General features: G+C 39.6%; 1 long non-coding RNA gene across 1 annotated transcript; it reads left to right on the forward strand.

Moving 5' to 3' along the window:
• Positions 1–4,220: 4,220 nt before the first annotated feature.
• LOC138963160 (uncharacterized) lies at positions 4,221–16,151 on the forward strand. Its single transcript, XR_011454732.1, has 3 exons — positions 4,221–4,303; positions 9,861–10,235; positions 14,490–16,151. It is a non-coding gene; the product is annotated as an uncharacterized lncRNA (long non-coding RNA).
• Positions 16,152–16,171: the final 20 nt, after the last annotated feature.

The raw sequence follows: 16,171 nt of genomic DNA on the forward strand, positions 1-16,171 counted from the left end.
ATTTGATTTGTAAATATAAGGAATATTTCCATTGTAAAGAGAAAATGTCCATGTCTCGTGAGTATGTTGGAGTTAAAAAGAAGAAAAAAGACCAATGAAGAAGGATGCTCACCGCCTATTTACAAGAAAAAAAAGGAAGGGTTGAAGCAGCCTGCATGCAACTGAGGTAAAAAAAAAAACAAAAAAAAAAACTGTTCATTTATGCATGGTATCCAATACACACATATAAACATGATCTCTCCCGCTAGAAGTTTGTTTTGGGTGTAAGGATAGGCTGTAAGAAGAGGTTTTACTTTAAATCCTTGTTAAATAAAGTTCCATTATCACCTCTCTGTCTCCCCTCCTCTCTCTCTCTGTCTTAGATCTCTCTCTCTCTGTCTTAGATCTCTCTCTCTCTCTCCCTCTCTCTCTCTCCCTCTCTCTCTCTCTCTCTCTCTCTCTCTCTTTCTTTCTCTCTCTCTCTCTGTCTCGATGTCTCTCTCACTCGGTTTCAGGCTCTCTTAAAATTACATGAAACTACAAATAGTACATGTCATTTGCACTCACACACTAAACAACACGCAAACATAACCATTACTATTATACCCCCCGAAAACAGATCAGTGCTGGACTATAACTGTGGTTTGTGAACTGACATAATTTTTGTGTGGCTTACATTCCTGAAAATTGATCTATTCAAAAGACTGATTAGAGTGCTTGTCATAACATTAATGAGCAGCATGTAAGTGAACTGACATATTTTGAGAAGTATGTTGTGCAATCGCGGAACTTGGCATTACAAGTACTCGACCAATACATAAGTTTCATTATCTGTATTTAGTGGGGTTTTTGTGAGAATGTTAACTTTATTTCTCCCGCAGTGGGGCACTGCGGTTATGAAATTAAAGGCCCCTCCTGTTTTTGGAACCGCAGGAGCTTTCTAGTTTGCTGTTAGGTAGATTTTTGGTTCCTCTTTCCTGTCATGCTCTCTTTTTCTTCATGAATTCTTTTCTTTTTTCTGCCTTCTTGCTCATTCACCTGTATTTTTTCCAAAAATCTCTTCTCTTGCCGCTTGTCTCGCGATTCATGTATAGTTTAATCTGTTAGTGTTCTGATGTAAGTCCAGCAGTAGATAGGTTAAGCCTATTTTAACATACTGGAAACTGGTAATCTTCCAGTAGGTATTAATTTAGTTTTACTAAAGCCTGCTGGGACACAAGTAATGGGTTAGTGCATTTGTAAACAGGAATCGCTTGACAAGTGGCCCCCTTCATTCCCCCCTTCCTCGTCCTGATATGGCTCTGCGTAGTCGGCTGGACGTTAAGCAACAAATAAACAAACAAACAAACAAACAAACTTTATTTCTCTTCGTGGTCGCCTGGGCGTTAAGCAAATAAACAAACAAACAAAAAACTTTATTTCTTTGACTTGGTCACCTGGAGGACTAGTCTTTCATATCAAATGTAACAACACAGTGCTAATGTTCCGGATCGCTCGCTCAGTAGGGTTTATATTGTACGTTTTTTTGGTGTCTATGTCCTTTATTTTGGGCAGTTCATGCAAAAAGACTACGCGACCTTGCACTACCTTGCGCGGCCTCAAACTAAAGCATGTACATGTAATATTTTTATATATCTTGTATCTTCACAACATTATCACACTTTGTACCGAGTTTTAAGTCAGAGAAATAAAACATACGGAAGTTTAAAATGATGCATTTTTGAAGAGCTAACGAGCGAAAGTGCAAGCATCGGATACCTGCGTCTGACCATGTTCGCATTGATTTTAGAATCGCAGGCACGACCATACACTAAAGTATGGTTGTGTAATATTCTTATATATCTAGTATCTTCACAACATCATCTGCCTTTACACCTAGTTTTAGGTCACAGAAATAAAAAAAACAAGAAATTCCTCCGATAGGAAAAACACCCCCGTCAAAGGCAAATAACCTTCTCAGTTGGTGGCAGTGAGAATGGTTATTTCCCTTTGACCAACGGGGGTGTGCCTCTATAAGTCCTTGTATAATTTTAATCCACCAATAACTCCCTAACCGTATGTTTGACTGGTCCCAATTTTTGTAAGGACCGTCTCAGGAATGTATAGAACCTGTTCACCAAGTTTGGTGACGATCGGTCCGTTCATTCTTGAGATCTACTTGCGAACACAAACACCCAAACAAATACCCAAACAAATACCCAAACAAACACATCGAGCGAAACCTATACACACCCCTATACCGGGGGTGTAATAAGGGAGTAATGATGTATTTGCGAAGAGCAAGCCAACGAAAGTGCAAGCCGAGGATTTCTGCCTCGGAGTGGATTCACAGCGCGCGGCGCGTTGTGCAGCGTTGCGATTAAAAAACAAAAACAATTAAAAAAAAATCTTTTACACAATTATTCCAAATGTGGGGGGCTTTACTTTATAACGCAACCAAAATTATTTTTAATACAAATTTTGAGCGGAAGGTCAGGCGGATAATTCGATCAAGTCCGCATTGTTTTTAGAGGCGAATATGGTCGGACGCTGAACCACGATGCTTTCACTCGATAGCTCGTGGCAAAATACATCATAACTCCCTTTTTTACATTTAGTCAAGTTTTGACTAAATGTTTTAACATAGAGGGGGGAATCGAGAAGAGGGTCGTGGTGTATGTGTGTCTGTGTGTGTCTGTGTCTGTGTCTGTGTCTGTGTGTGTGTGTAGAGCGATTCAGACCAAACTACTGGACCGATCTTTATGAAATTTGACATGAGAGTTCCTGGGAATGATATCCCCGGACGTTTTTTTCCTTTTTTCGATAAATGTCTTTGATGACGTCATATCCGGCTTTTTGTAAAAGTTGAGGCGGCACTGTCACACCCTCATTTTTCAATCAAATTGATTGAAATTTTGGCAAAGCAATGTTCGACAAAGGCCGGGGTTTGGTATTGCATTTCAGCTTGGTGGCTTAAAAACTAATGAGTGAGTTTGGTGCTCCCATGGGGTCGTCTTCACGCGGCGGGAGCGTTTAAACAGAGCTACCCCACCCCTTTACTTCTCTTCTTTTGTCTTATTTCTGCCTTACCAGTCCTTTCACCTATATTTCCTTCCAAGAAAACTCTCCCTACTATTCCCTGCAGTTTTCCAATTCTTTTCTTGTTGTCTTATTTCTACCTGACTGGATCCATCACCTTTATTTCACTTACCAAAAGTCTTCTTTTCCACATCCTTATTTCTCTGCACCCCGCATGTCGTGGGAGGCGACTAACGGGTTCTGTTTCTCCTTTTACCCTTGTTGAGTGGTTCTTGTGTAGAGTGTGGTCAGTGTCTGTAAGGATTTTGGTCGGGCAGTGTGTGGGAAGTGTTTGGTCCTTTGTACTGGAAACTTGCATTCTCCCAGTAGGGTCATGTATTGTACTACGTTGCAGGCCCCTGGAGCGATTTTTTGTTTGGTGCTTTTGTGAACAAGAAACACTTAACAGGTGGCTCTATCCCATCTCCCCCCTTTCCCCTATCCCATCTCCCCCCTTTCCCTAGTCGCGATATAACCTTTGTGGTTGAAAACGACGTTAAACACCAAATAAAGAAAGAAAGAAAGTGAGTTTGGTCATTAAAAATCGGAAACTTGTAATTAAAATTATTTTTTTATTAAACGATCCAAAATCAATTTCATCTTATTCTTCGTCATTTGCTGATTCCAAAAACATATAAATATGTTATATTTGGATTAAAAACAAGCTCTGAAAATTAAAAATATAAAAATTATGATCAAAATTAAATTTCCGAAATCGATTTAAAAACAATTTCATCTTATTCCTTGTCGGTTCCTGATTCCAAAAACATATAGATATGATATGTTTGGATTAAAAACACGCTCAGAAAGTTAAAACGAAGAGAGGTACAGAAAAGCGTGCCATGCAGCACAGCGAAACCACTACAGCGCTGAACAGGCTCGTCAGTTTCACTCCGTTTTGCACAAGCGGCAGACGACGGTCATTGTGAAAAAATGCAGTGCGTTCAGTTTCATTCTGTGAGTTCGACTGAGCTTGACTAAATGTTGTATTTTCGCCTTACGCGACTTGTTTTTATTTCTGTGACTTAAAACTTGGTATAAGTCAAATAATGTTGTGAAGATACTACATGTATATTACATGTACATGCTTTAGTTTGAGGCCGCGCAAGGTCGCGTGCGGTCGCGTGGTCTTTAGTCAGACCGAAAAGACGCAAGGGAAATCACTCTATTTGGCTGCTGCTGCCATATTTGTTAGCTGACCCGAACTAAAACGCCACTCGCTGACTACTACCAAGCGAATTATCTGTGTCATCACTGTATTCTCAAGGTAAACGCTTCGACAGGTTAAAATAAGGAACAACAATGCAAAATTGAGTTTGAGAGAACCAATTTCTTTCAAAGCTTCAGCAAGACTGGTCAAATGACCGGTGTGATCGAATGCAGATGACTTTCAGAATTTTTTCGTCACGTCGTCAATTGCTGACTTTTAGTGACTAGCGCTCTTTAGTCTTTAAAGAGGACAAAGACGGAGAAAAAATAAAAAGTAACTGAGGATAGAAAAGACTTAAGCATAAAGGAAGTAGTCAAACGAAACAAAACGATCAAGGAGGAACTGAATATAACTGAGACCCTACTCTAACTTTGAAATAAAATAAGGAGTAGGGAGGAGTTAGAACTTAGAATGAGAGTTTGGAGAGCTCCCCTCTGAAAGATACCAGAGAGGGAGCCTCAGCAGCAGCTGCCGGGAGGGAATTCCACATGGGGATGGTACGCGGGAAGAAGCTGACATAGTTTGTACAGGCGGAAATTTGGCGAAGTTTAAGGTTGTGGTTGGATCGAGTTCTGCTAGTGCCAGGGGTGAGGTAGGGGTCTGGGGGGATATCTACCAGGTTGTTGATGATTTTGTGGAGCATTGTGAGTTGGGTCTTGGTGCGCCTACTTTCTAGGGTTTCCCATCCGAGTGACTGCAACATGGAACTGACACTTAAATACTTTCATAACTATAATCGTGTGTCACGTACCTTGCTGCCCTACGTTGAATCTGTTCTACCTTTTTAGTCATCTCTACGGTGTGCGGGTTCCAAACTGCACTACAATACTCTAAGTGTGGTCGTACGAGCGTGAAGTATGCGTTGGACTTGGTCTTCTTGTTGGTTGTGCGTAGGTTTCTTTTCAGGAATCCGAGAACGCCGTTTGCTTTCTTGGTAACACGGTCGATGTGGGACTTCCATGAAAGGTCACTACAGATATCTACACCTAAATACTTGGAGCTGGTTGTCTGCTCTAGTGTGAAACCTTTCAAAACATAGTCAAAGGTGGTTCTCTTGCGTGATCTGGAGCAAGTCAAAACACTACACTTCTGTGGGTGGAATTCCATACCCCAAGTCCTTTCCCACTGTGACAAGGTGTTTAAATCCCTTTGAAGGAGTCTACAATCCTGTATGTCTCTAATTTCCCTGTAGACAATGCAATCATCTGCGAACAACCTGGTTTTAGAGATGAGTTTGTCTGGGAGGTCGTTGATGAAGAGGAGAAACAAAAGGGGCCCCATTACTGTTCCTTGTGGCACTCCGCTCACTACTGGGACTTGGTCTGATGTTTCACCATCTACAACTACCTGTTGGGTTCTGCCCGATGACTACATGTAGATGCTCCAGGAAATAAGTTCATGCAAATTCTGAAATTGAGAAACTGATTTCATTTGAGCCCACGAAAACGTCATCTAATTACACTATTTCCAGCCATATCGGAAAGACACGTTACAATCATTCTAATACAAACACATAATTGCTACAAACGTAAATCAAGGGAATGATCAAGGGATTAATACCACTTCCAAAATTGGTCCTGTGGCTCTGCTTGTAAGTGTAACTGATGTGGCAAAAACCCCATTCATGCAATTACTCAACCCTCATTTATCTGAATTTTGGCATGTCATCATATTCACAATCTGTAACATAGTCTTGCCGATTGATTTATCTCCCTTTTTCACACTAGTGTTTCTAAACACACTCTTTATATGACACTGACAGGCAAAATATAAGATGTTTGGTGGCTTGTTGACAGACCAGCTTTTTTGTTGGTCCAATGGGACCATATTGTCTTTTATTTCATCTTTATCGACCAAGGCCGAAGGCCGCGGTTGATAAAGTGATGAGACAAAAGGCGATATATGGCCTTGGCTCAGAAATGGCGTCGAACTCCACTTTCCCCCCACTCGGGTTATTCATGGCCTAATTTCTGTGAACAGAGCCACAGAAGGACAACGGAAAGAGATTTCTTGGATCTAAGACATGTTTACCTTTCCGTTTTCACTTCAAGTCGATAGCCGATGTTGTTCTTTTGGTCGCTGTGACGCAATTTGTGCTAACTATCGGCCGAGTTTTCTCGATTTGTTTGTGACATTTTACAGTGGGTCTAATTGGATTAATTTATTGCGATAGTGTTCGAGGACATAACATAGAAAATGAAGTTTTTCTGTTCTGCAAAGGCTGATGAAATCATAGAGTATCTTTCGGGCAGAAACGGTCAATGCATCGCCGAGTATTTTCCGGAAACAAACGAAGTGATGTTCATCACGTATTGTCGTAAGGAAACACGCGGATGAATCGTTCACTACAATGAGTTATCCAAAAAATACAATCGCCGTTGTTCACTCAAATATTTGATGAGACTAGACCCGAGTATTATTTGCTGGATCAAAATTCATGGTTTGCGTTGTAGTTTGTACAGAAAATGGCTTCATAGGTGAAATGTGTCAATTTGCTGTAAGATGCATCGTGATGAACTACATTTTTCATCGGACTAATATTTTATCGGAAAGGTGTGAGCGGTCACATTCCATTGTTTTAGGCGCGAAATCAATAAAGGGTGAAGCGTCATTGTGAATGAAGTCGTCATGGACGAAGGAAATAGAGAACGTAAAGGTAAATGTTTTGCTGTAATTGTGTTATCTAGAGTGATGAACTGCGTGGCTATGAATAAATGTTTGTAGTTTGTTAATTTGTCACAATGCAACGATGTTTGTTTTTCTGTATTGTTTAGCAAGTACTTGTGCGTAGTTTCCGATCTTGAGACAATTTTCAATTCGATTCCTACATGTGAAAAAAAAAAAAATGTGTATCGATCTTTTGTAAAGTGATGAACTTACATTTTATAGAAACAATTTAATGAAAGACTGGAGAAATAATCATAACTGGCATGATTTCACCAATAATTTGAAAAAAATAAAACCGTCAGCATGTTGTTATTTTGATAGACAAATGCAATGCCTAATGTCGACGTAGTTCATCACTTTTCAACAAATAAATTACACTGATCTAAAAGTTAGCAATTTTTGTTGTTATTTTAGAAATCAGTCATGAAAAAAATGCCTTAATCTAATTGTTTACCACGGATCTTCATATAGTTTTGATAAAATCAAACTTATTTCCTAGAATTACTTAATTGGCGTAGTTCATAACCTTACAGCAAGCATCTATTGCCAAATGTGTGTAAAGTGATGAACAAAGGTAACTTTGTTTTCCTTTGTCATTGATTGGAATTTTTTAAACAGTTACCTTTTACTTGTGTCAAGTTCAAAATCTGGGATGTTCAACTAATTACAAAATGTCTTCAAGTCACATGAGCATGCACAGTTCATCATCTTACATCAGATCTCTGCAATCTGATTTGTGTAAAGTTATGAACAAACACCAAAGTTTTCTCTATCTCACATTATTTTTTTGAACATATCATATTTGGAGTATTTTTAATCTTAAGTCATATATATTCTTCCATTTTCACTTATTTTGCTTATGTTCTGTCACCAAAGTGGTTTGCGGGTCTCATTATGTGTTCATCTTGTGATGTAAGGTGATGAACATTTTTCTTATTGGCGTCACTAAATCTTACTATGCTCGTTTTTTTCCTCCAATGTTCTATATTTTATGTCTGCCACCTAATGTAACTTGTTTAATGACATGTTAAATGAATTATGCAGACAGGACAGTCATTTATGTTCAATTTTTTGACAAGTTTGCTGTAATGTGATGAACATCTCCAGTTTTCATGTGATAACTTTTGAGTGCTTCAAGTTACAAGTTTTTTTTTGCCATTGATGTTACCCTCCTTTGATGTGTGTGTTCTGGATATGTGTATTGTGTTCTAGCTCTGTTCCGTTTGGATACTAATATGTGAAATGTGACTTTGTCACGCTGTAAAGTGATGAACAGAAAAGATGGATGAGTAATTTATGTAATTGTTTCTTGTTCACGAACTTGAATTTTGTCTCGTTGATGATAACATGATAATTTATGTCACTTGACATGATTTTTCAGATGACTTTCTAGATAACGTGCGACCTAAGTTTGATTTTCTAGTTTTTGTACTGAATAGAAACTTGCTGTTCATACAATTCAACATTTCATTGCTTTAAAAGTAAATATTTGCTTGCATTATCACTCTGAAATCTGCTACAGATGCTAATCGGTACATGAATGTGATTCCATGTATATTAACTGATAATTCTGTAAGTTTTTGCTATTTTTAACTGAGGCCCTCACATTGTTGTAAGGTGATGAACTGTCCTGCTGTTTATTTTTGTCGGGAACGTAATTCCAATTACTTTATTTTGAATTTTGTACATATTTATCCTTTTGGCTTCCTTTGTCAATTTGCAACTGAAATTTGTAAGCTGTTTATTCAGGTTTCCTTTTAATTGGCATGTTTATCTTGTGACATGATGTAAGGGTGATGAACAGCATGTACGCACATTTTTGTCCACTGTTAACACAATAAATGTCCGATTTCTTCCAGACTTGTTGGGTTGTCTTTGTCATCTTTTTCTCTTTGAGGTGCAGTTTATAAAAACAACATTTTCTGAAAAACACTTTTTGTCACAGTTTCTAGACACCAATTCTGAGCCAAGGCCATATGCTCCCCGAGGACCAACAACAAAGTGCTGGTCTGACGACAAGCCACCAAACATCGTTTTTGTCATCATTTTGGTTGTGCAACAAAATGCACAATAACCCACAGGGAGACGAATTTTTAGAATCCAACTCCGGGCCACAAAGCATCGTCACAGTAGCACGAGATAACATGTCAAACTTGTATGTGACGTCAAACATAGCTTGTTGGCGCTTTTCTTCCAGTCTGAAAATGTACAGAGCTGAGATCATACCTGTGAATTCAGTAAGTGTTGAGCATATTTCTTTTCTTTTAAGTGTTTATGACTTTTCGTTGTGGATTTTGCGATTACAGAGATAAGTTTCAAATTGACCATGAGTGGCCGTGGTAATTATCAACATTGATTGGGTCTTTGAGAGTGAATGCTTACAATCGTTGTCCTCGAAAACACATGTACAAATCCAAAGCCGCGATGGTTCCACACATCAAACAATCAGCCTGATTGGCTTTTACTTTGACAATCCACGTTTCACCTGAAAGCTCAAACCCATTCACCACCTCGAGTTATTGCATGGGGAACATGAGATTTATTTCCCAGATGTTTGTGAATGAAAACTCGTGAAAATGATGACAATACTTATCAGCGAAATCTATTTTTTGGGTCAATCGTTGTCCATGTCATTAAATGGTTTGTACTGGTTTTTTAAGTGCTTTCGAATAAGTGCAGTCTAATAAATTCCCTCTTACTGGCGCAGCTTTATCCTGTGAAATATCAGAAGATCTCGTGAGCGTAGCCTAGCTAGCTGTCAATTCTGCTGATTTTAAAACTGCACATGAGTCATTGAGTGTCTGGTGTACCGATACTTGTTTAGTCATGGAGCTTTTGGGGTGAAGCGGTGTGTGTGTGATTGTGAGAGACAGAGAGAGACTCAGAGACAGAGAGAGCTTTTCTCTGCTTCTTTTAATTGCTGATTGAGTCTCGTTTTTCTACACAGCATTAATGCCTTGAAAGCCGATCAGCTATGGACCTGAAAGTAGCCAACAACTTGAACAGTGAACAGTCAGGAACTGTCAGCGCCTTGATAAGTGAACAGTCAGGAACTGTCAGCGCCTTGAACAGTGAACAGTCAGGAACTGTCAGCGCCGTGAACTGTCAGGAACTGTCAGCACCTTGAACAGTGAACAGTCAGGAACTGTCATCGCCATGAACAGTGAACAGTCAGGAACTGTCAGCGCCTTGAACAGTGAAGAGTTGGGAACCATGTCCTCTCCCAACAGCATGGAAGGAGATACAGCTCTTCTCTCAGATGTCAAGATAGAAATTGATGTTGCAGAAGAGTATTGTGACATCACTGGAACACATCCGTATGGTAAGTGAAATGAAACATGTAATGGGGAGGGAGGGGGTGTTTTGGGGAAGGGGTGGTGGTCAAGTGGGGGAGAGGCATTGTTGACACTATTGGTGACAGTCAGCCTTGGTAGCACTTCACACCTTTTGAAGGGGGGGTTGGGAGGGGTTAGTAGAAAAACATGTTGCATGACGCCATTAGTTACTACATTTAGTCTTCTTCTCATTTGCCACAACTGTACGAGGGCTGTTCCATTATTATTTAGAATCCAGGCTCCTGGCAATATGGCATTCAATACAAAATCATGCCGTCAAATAATAGATTAATGTGAGGCTTGACACAAAAAAATGAAGTTCCAGAGTTATGTCATTTTCATATGGTCGACTCGGGAAGATACTCACCGCGCAATGTATGAGATTGCGTCATGAAGCTCAAATTCGCGATATACTAGCACTACATTTAGTCAATCTGTCAAACTCACAAAATGAAATTAACATACTGCATTGTTTCCACCACATCATTAAATCTTACGGCCTTGCGCCAAGAAAGGGTCTAACACATACACAAGAAAAACGTGCAGAAAGTGACAAGCCAGTACATAGCGTATCACAGAAATGCCGTCTTTTTTCTATTTTTGTTAACTTTCTGAGCGTGTTTTTAATAAAATGATGAAAAATAAAACAGAATCATTCGTTGATTGATTTCTAAAATTATAATTAGAATTTTGAGATTTTTAATGAGCAAACTCATTAATGAATTTTAAAGCTTCCGAGCTGAAATGCAATCGCATAGTTTTGGCTTCATCGAGGACTGCTTTACCAAAATTTCAATCAATTTGATTGAGAAAAAAAAGCCTGGTATGATGTCATCAGATTCAAAGACATTTAATAGAGATTTATCAAAAAGAAAAGCCTGGTATGATGTCATCAGATTCAAAGACATTTATTTATCCAAAAAATTACAAAATAACACCTGGGGATATCATTCTCAGGGAGGTTTGTAAATTTCATTAAGATCGGTTCAGTAGTTTTCTCTGAATCGCTCTACACACATTGACGGTCACACATATACCACCACCCTCGTCTCGATTCCACGTCTATCTTATTGTTCAAATATTTAGTAAAAACCTAAATGTAAAAAGACTGGCACACCAATATACAGTGAAACCCGGCTATATTGAAGTAGGCTATATTGAAATCCCGGCTATATTGAAGAATTTCTGAGGTCCCGGCTGAAGCTCTACTTTTTCTTTGTTAAAAAATGTTGACTACATTGAAGTCGGCTATATTGAAATCCCGGCTATATTGAAAGAAAAATTCAGCCCACAGGACGTTTTTACCTGGCTATATTAAATGTTTGCTCCAAAGATTTGTTTAACTTTTTTTTTTTAAGAACAATGACTGCGCGGGCGCCGACTGATATGACACGCCTCTGTCAGCGCAATCAGTTGAGGAAGGGGAGAGACCAGATCAGCATCAACTTTCGAGTCAGGAGGTCTCTGATAACAATTACAGTCTAACAATGCCGCGGGCCTCTGACAGCTACGCCATGTAGTCTTGTGGTGCGTAGATCTCCCCGACTTAATTTCTCTTGTTCATGCGAGTAGTTTCCCTTTGTACACTAGCAAAAATGGCTGCAAAACAAACAAGTCGCGTAAGGCGAAAATACAACATTTAGTCAAGCTCAGTCGAACTCACAGAATGAAACTGAACGCATTGCATTTTTTCCGCAAGACCGTACACTCGTAGCATCGTCTGTCCACCGCTCGTGGCAAAGGCAGTGAAATTAACAATCCAGAAAAGCACGGTAGCGGTTGCGCTGAGGAGGATAGCACGCTTTTCTATATCTCTATTCTTTTTAACTCTCTGTACGTGTTTTTAATCCAAACATATCATATCTATATGTTTTTGGAATCAGGAACGGACAAGGAATAAGATGAAATTGTTTTTAAATCTATTTCGGAAATTTAATTTTAATCATAATTTTTATATTTTTAATTTTCAGAGCTTGTTTTTAATACGAATATAACATATTTATATGTTTTTGGAATCAGAAAATGATGAAGAATACAGTATAACCTGTCAAATACGGACACCCTTGGGACCAGTGAAAAGTGTCCTTATTCTGCAGGTGTCCTTATTTTACAGGTTCAAGCAAATGTGGTTGCGAAAAGGAAAGTGCTATATTGTATGTACATGTTTAAGAGTAAAAAAATAACAAGTAAAAACGGTGAAATACAGTATTTTATTACCACTTGTAACAGATCCAGTCCACAGAGGACTTTTAAAAAGAACACTTTATCACATGTTGTTAACACAGGCAGAACAAGAATATATAAATTATTTAAAGTAAAAATAATTGGTCCTTCAGACAACTTATCACAACAGCTTTAACACAGGTTGAACACAAGTTAACAGCTGATGGCAAAATGATTAGCACGCTTTGTTGAAAACCATTGGAAAACAGCATCATTTAGTTCCTCATAATCAGTTGCCTTCTTCGAAATCCACTTTTGATCTGCTCGACCGTCTCTTGATTCCCACAAAGCCATAATTTTTTCTCTGTCTATGCTGACTTTTGAAATCTGCGTCCTTCCACAGCCCAGCTCTTGCGCGATCGATCGGCATGATTGTCCGCTCTGCAGCTTTTTCACACACAAACACTCGTTGCTCTAAAGTGAGAGCGTTTCGTTCCTTCCGCAACCTAGAAGCCATCGTGATTCATTCAAACTTCGGCAAAACGCGACTGAATCAGCTGTGCAAGTGTGTGAGAATCTTCGATGTTGTTTACAAATGTACCGACTTCCGTCGAATACTTTCGATGCATTTCATTGGCTATGAGGTTGCTGACCAATCGCTAATAAGCTTGTTTCAGTTTCAGCTCAAAGCCGACCAATCGCGATTAAGCTTCTTTTACCTCTCAAATCAAGCTTGCGAGAGAGAGAAGACAGACAATCGCAATGATGTTTGGATGTTTGGAAGTTAAACGAACATCCTTTGTCCGTATTGAGCAGTTACACAATTTAGTAGGGACCTTAAATAAGCGTCCGCGTCCGTAATTCCGAGGTGTCCGCTAAGTACAGTGATTTTAATGAAGGAAACGATCCGTGCCAATAAAGACTGTCCGTATTGTGCGAGTGGCCGTTAAGTCCAGTGACCGCATTCTACAGGTTTTACTGTACAATAAACGTAATCTTGGATCGTTTTATATAAAAAATTAATTACAATTCAGATTTTTAATGACCAAAGTCATTAATTAATTTTTAAGCCTCCAAGCTGAAATGCAATACCAAAGTCCGGCCTTCGTCGAAGATTGCTTGGCCAAAATTTCAATATTGAAAAATGAGGGTGTGACAGTGCCGCCTCAACTTTTACAAAATGCCGGATATGACGTCATCAAAGACATTTATCGAAAAAATGAAAAAAACGTCAGGGAATATCTCACTCAGGAACTCTCATGAAAAATGTCATGAAGATCGGTCCAGTAGTTTACTCTGAATCGCTCTACACACACACACATACACCACGACCCTCGTCTCGATTCCCCCCTCTATGTTAAAACATTCCTCCGAAAACGGCGTATGGCTGCTTAAATGGCGGGGTAAAAAACGGTCATACACGTAAAATTCCACTCGTGCAAAAAAGCACGAGTGTACGTGGGAGTTTCAGCCCACGAACGCAGAAGAAGAAGAAGATGTTAAAACATTTAGTCAAAACTTGACTAAATGTAGAAAGGGTGAGTCTGACAATTAAAAGAAAAATCGAGCTTATTCAGAAGCTGAAAACTGGCTGCAAAAAAAGAGAAAGGAAGTAGCTGAGGAATATGGAATTTCGGCAGGTTGTGTGACCAAGATTATGAAAGAAAAAGAAACATTGAAAAGTCTTAGGGTTAGGGTTAGGGTTAGGGTTAGTCTTAGCCTAACCCTGAAAAAAGCAAGGAGGCTCAAAGAACAACAGCCAACAGTTGAAAGATTAATGGGAATATATCTCACATCAAACGAAATGTGTGGACACGGAAATAAGAACGTATAGTGAAAAAAGTTCGGTTATATTGAATTTCTGAAGGAACAAGGAGGGAAATTCAATATAACCGAGAATTGCCTAAATTGAAGTTCCGGCTATATTGAAGGTCTTCCCGGGTCCCGTGCCACTTCAATATAGCCGGGTTTCACTGTACATGAATCGTTGTTGCAAGCTGGGGCAGTGAGTTGAGAACTTGACTCAGTTTGGACTTTACTGAGTGTTGCTTTTCAAAATTACCTGCTTCTGCTTTCAGGTATGTTGAATCAGCAGTCAGATTATCATCACTCAAAACAGGAACCAGGTGAGACATTTGATACAGTGCAGACATTGGAAGGACAAGGTGCAGTCAGCACTCACAGTGATACCTGGCTGAAACAAGAGGCAACAGACCAGTACAGAGGTATACCTCTATTTTAAATCTTCTACAAGTATGAAAACTATAGGTCCTCACATCCGGCACGGTTGGCCTAGTGGTAAGGCGTCCGCCCCGTGATCGGGAGGTCGTGGGTTCGAACCCCGGCTGGGTCATACTTGTGACGGTTTTACCAATTGGTCTAGGGTATAAACGTTTGGTTGAGATACACACAATCTCTTTCTGCGCTGAAACTGTACTCTCTTGCCCAAAGAATACACAACAGCGTTAATTTAGTTTGAACAATTTCGTTTATAAGTGGCTAACTATATATTGTTCAAAATTCACAACATCCTCTATTTATCACAGGTTAATTAATAAATAGATGCCCACAATGGGAGAACTGAAGTCATTCTTCTTCAAAAATTTCTGGTGAAAAACACAGTATTTAGAACATGATGACGATGAGTTATAGTGTTAGACGCTTAGCTTGAGGTCGAAGAAATAATGAAGACAGGATGACGAACAGCAAATGTTGGGACGACGACGATCCAGTGACGAACAGGTCGACGTAGACAACAGGTCCAGCAGGTTACACCAAGTGGTTATTCTTCATCGACGAACAGGTTAGCGAATTCAGTGTAGATATAGGTATACAAATAAAACAGCTGATCCAATCCTCGGTGAAGAGAATTCAGTGTCTGCCTAGAATCTTTCTTACAGGACTTCTTCGGGTCTTGACGAACAGACTGGGACTGATCATTGTTTTTACTTTACAACGATTGTTGTCTGTCGTCAAGCGATACCTAGGTTACATTGCTCTCAAATGGACGAGAATGTTAGTAATCATGAAGCAATTCTAAACATTGACATCGCTTCATGCCACTATCACTGGTCTTAGCAATAATATTATGTTTATAAGAAATACTTTCCAAACCTTCGTGTTTCCTAGAAAAGAGACACCCCCCGCGGGTTAGGGGGAAGAATTTACCCGATGCTCCCCAGCATGTCGTAAGAGGCGACTAACGGATTCTGTTTCTCCTTGTATAGAATGTAGTCGATGTTTGTAAAGATTTTAGTCAAGCAGTATGTAAGAAATGTTAAGTCCTTTGTACTGGAAACTTGCATTCTCCCAGTAAGGTAATATATTGTACTACGTTGCAAGCCCCTGGAGCAATATTTTGATTAGTGCTTTTGTGAACAAGAAACAATTAACAAGTGGCTCTATCCCATCTCCCCCCCTTTCCCCGTCGCGATATAAGCTTCGTGGTTGAAAACGACGTTAAACACCAAATAAAGAAAGAAAGACAAGAGACAGGGTTACGAAAATTACGTCATCGACATTACAGTGTGACGTCACTATGACAGGGGTGAGTTTTGGCGCTCGCCCGCTCGCCCCCGGCGACTTCAAATCGCGTCGGGCGGGTTCGAAATTCCTCTAAAATCGCCCGCCTGGCGAGTTCAAATTTTGCTGAAGCACAAAGTTGTTAGGCAACGTAGTCAATCGGAACGGCCGGCGAACAAATATCTCTGCGGGCAATCTCAAAATCTGTCACTTCTCTACTGCCCACTCATCCCCCCCC

Source organism: Littorina saxatilis, linkage group LG3 (genome assembly GCF_037325665.1).
Source record: "Littorina saxatilis isolate snail1 linkage group LG3, US_GU_Lsax_2.0, whole genome shotgun sequence".
In the NCBI taxonomy this organism is placed as follows: domain Eukaryota; kingdom Metazoa; phylum Mollusca; class Gastropoda; order Littorinimorpha; family Littorinidae; genus Littorina; species Littorina saxatilis.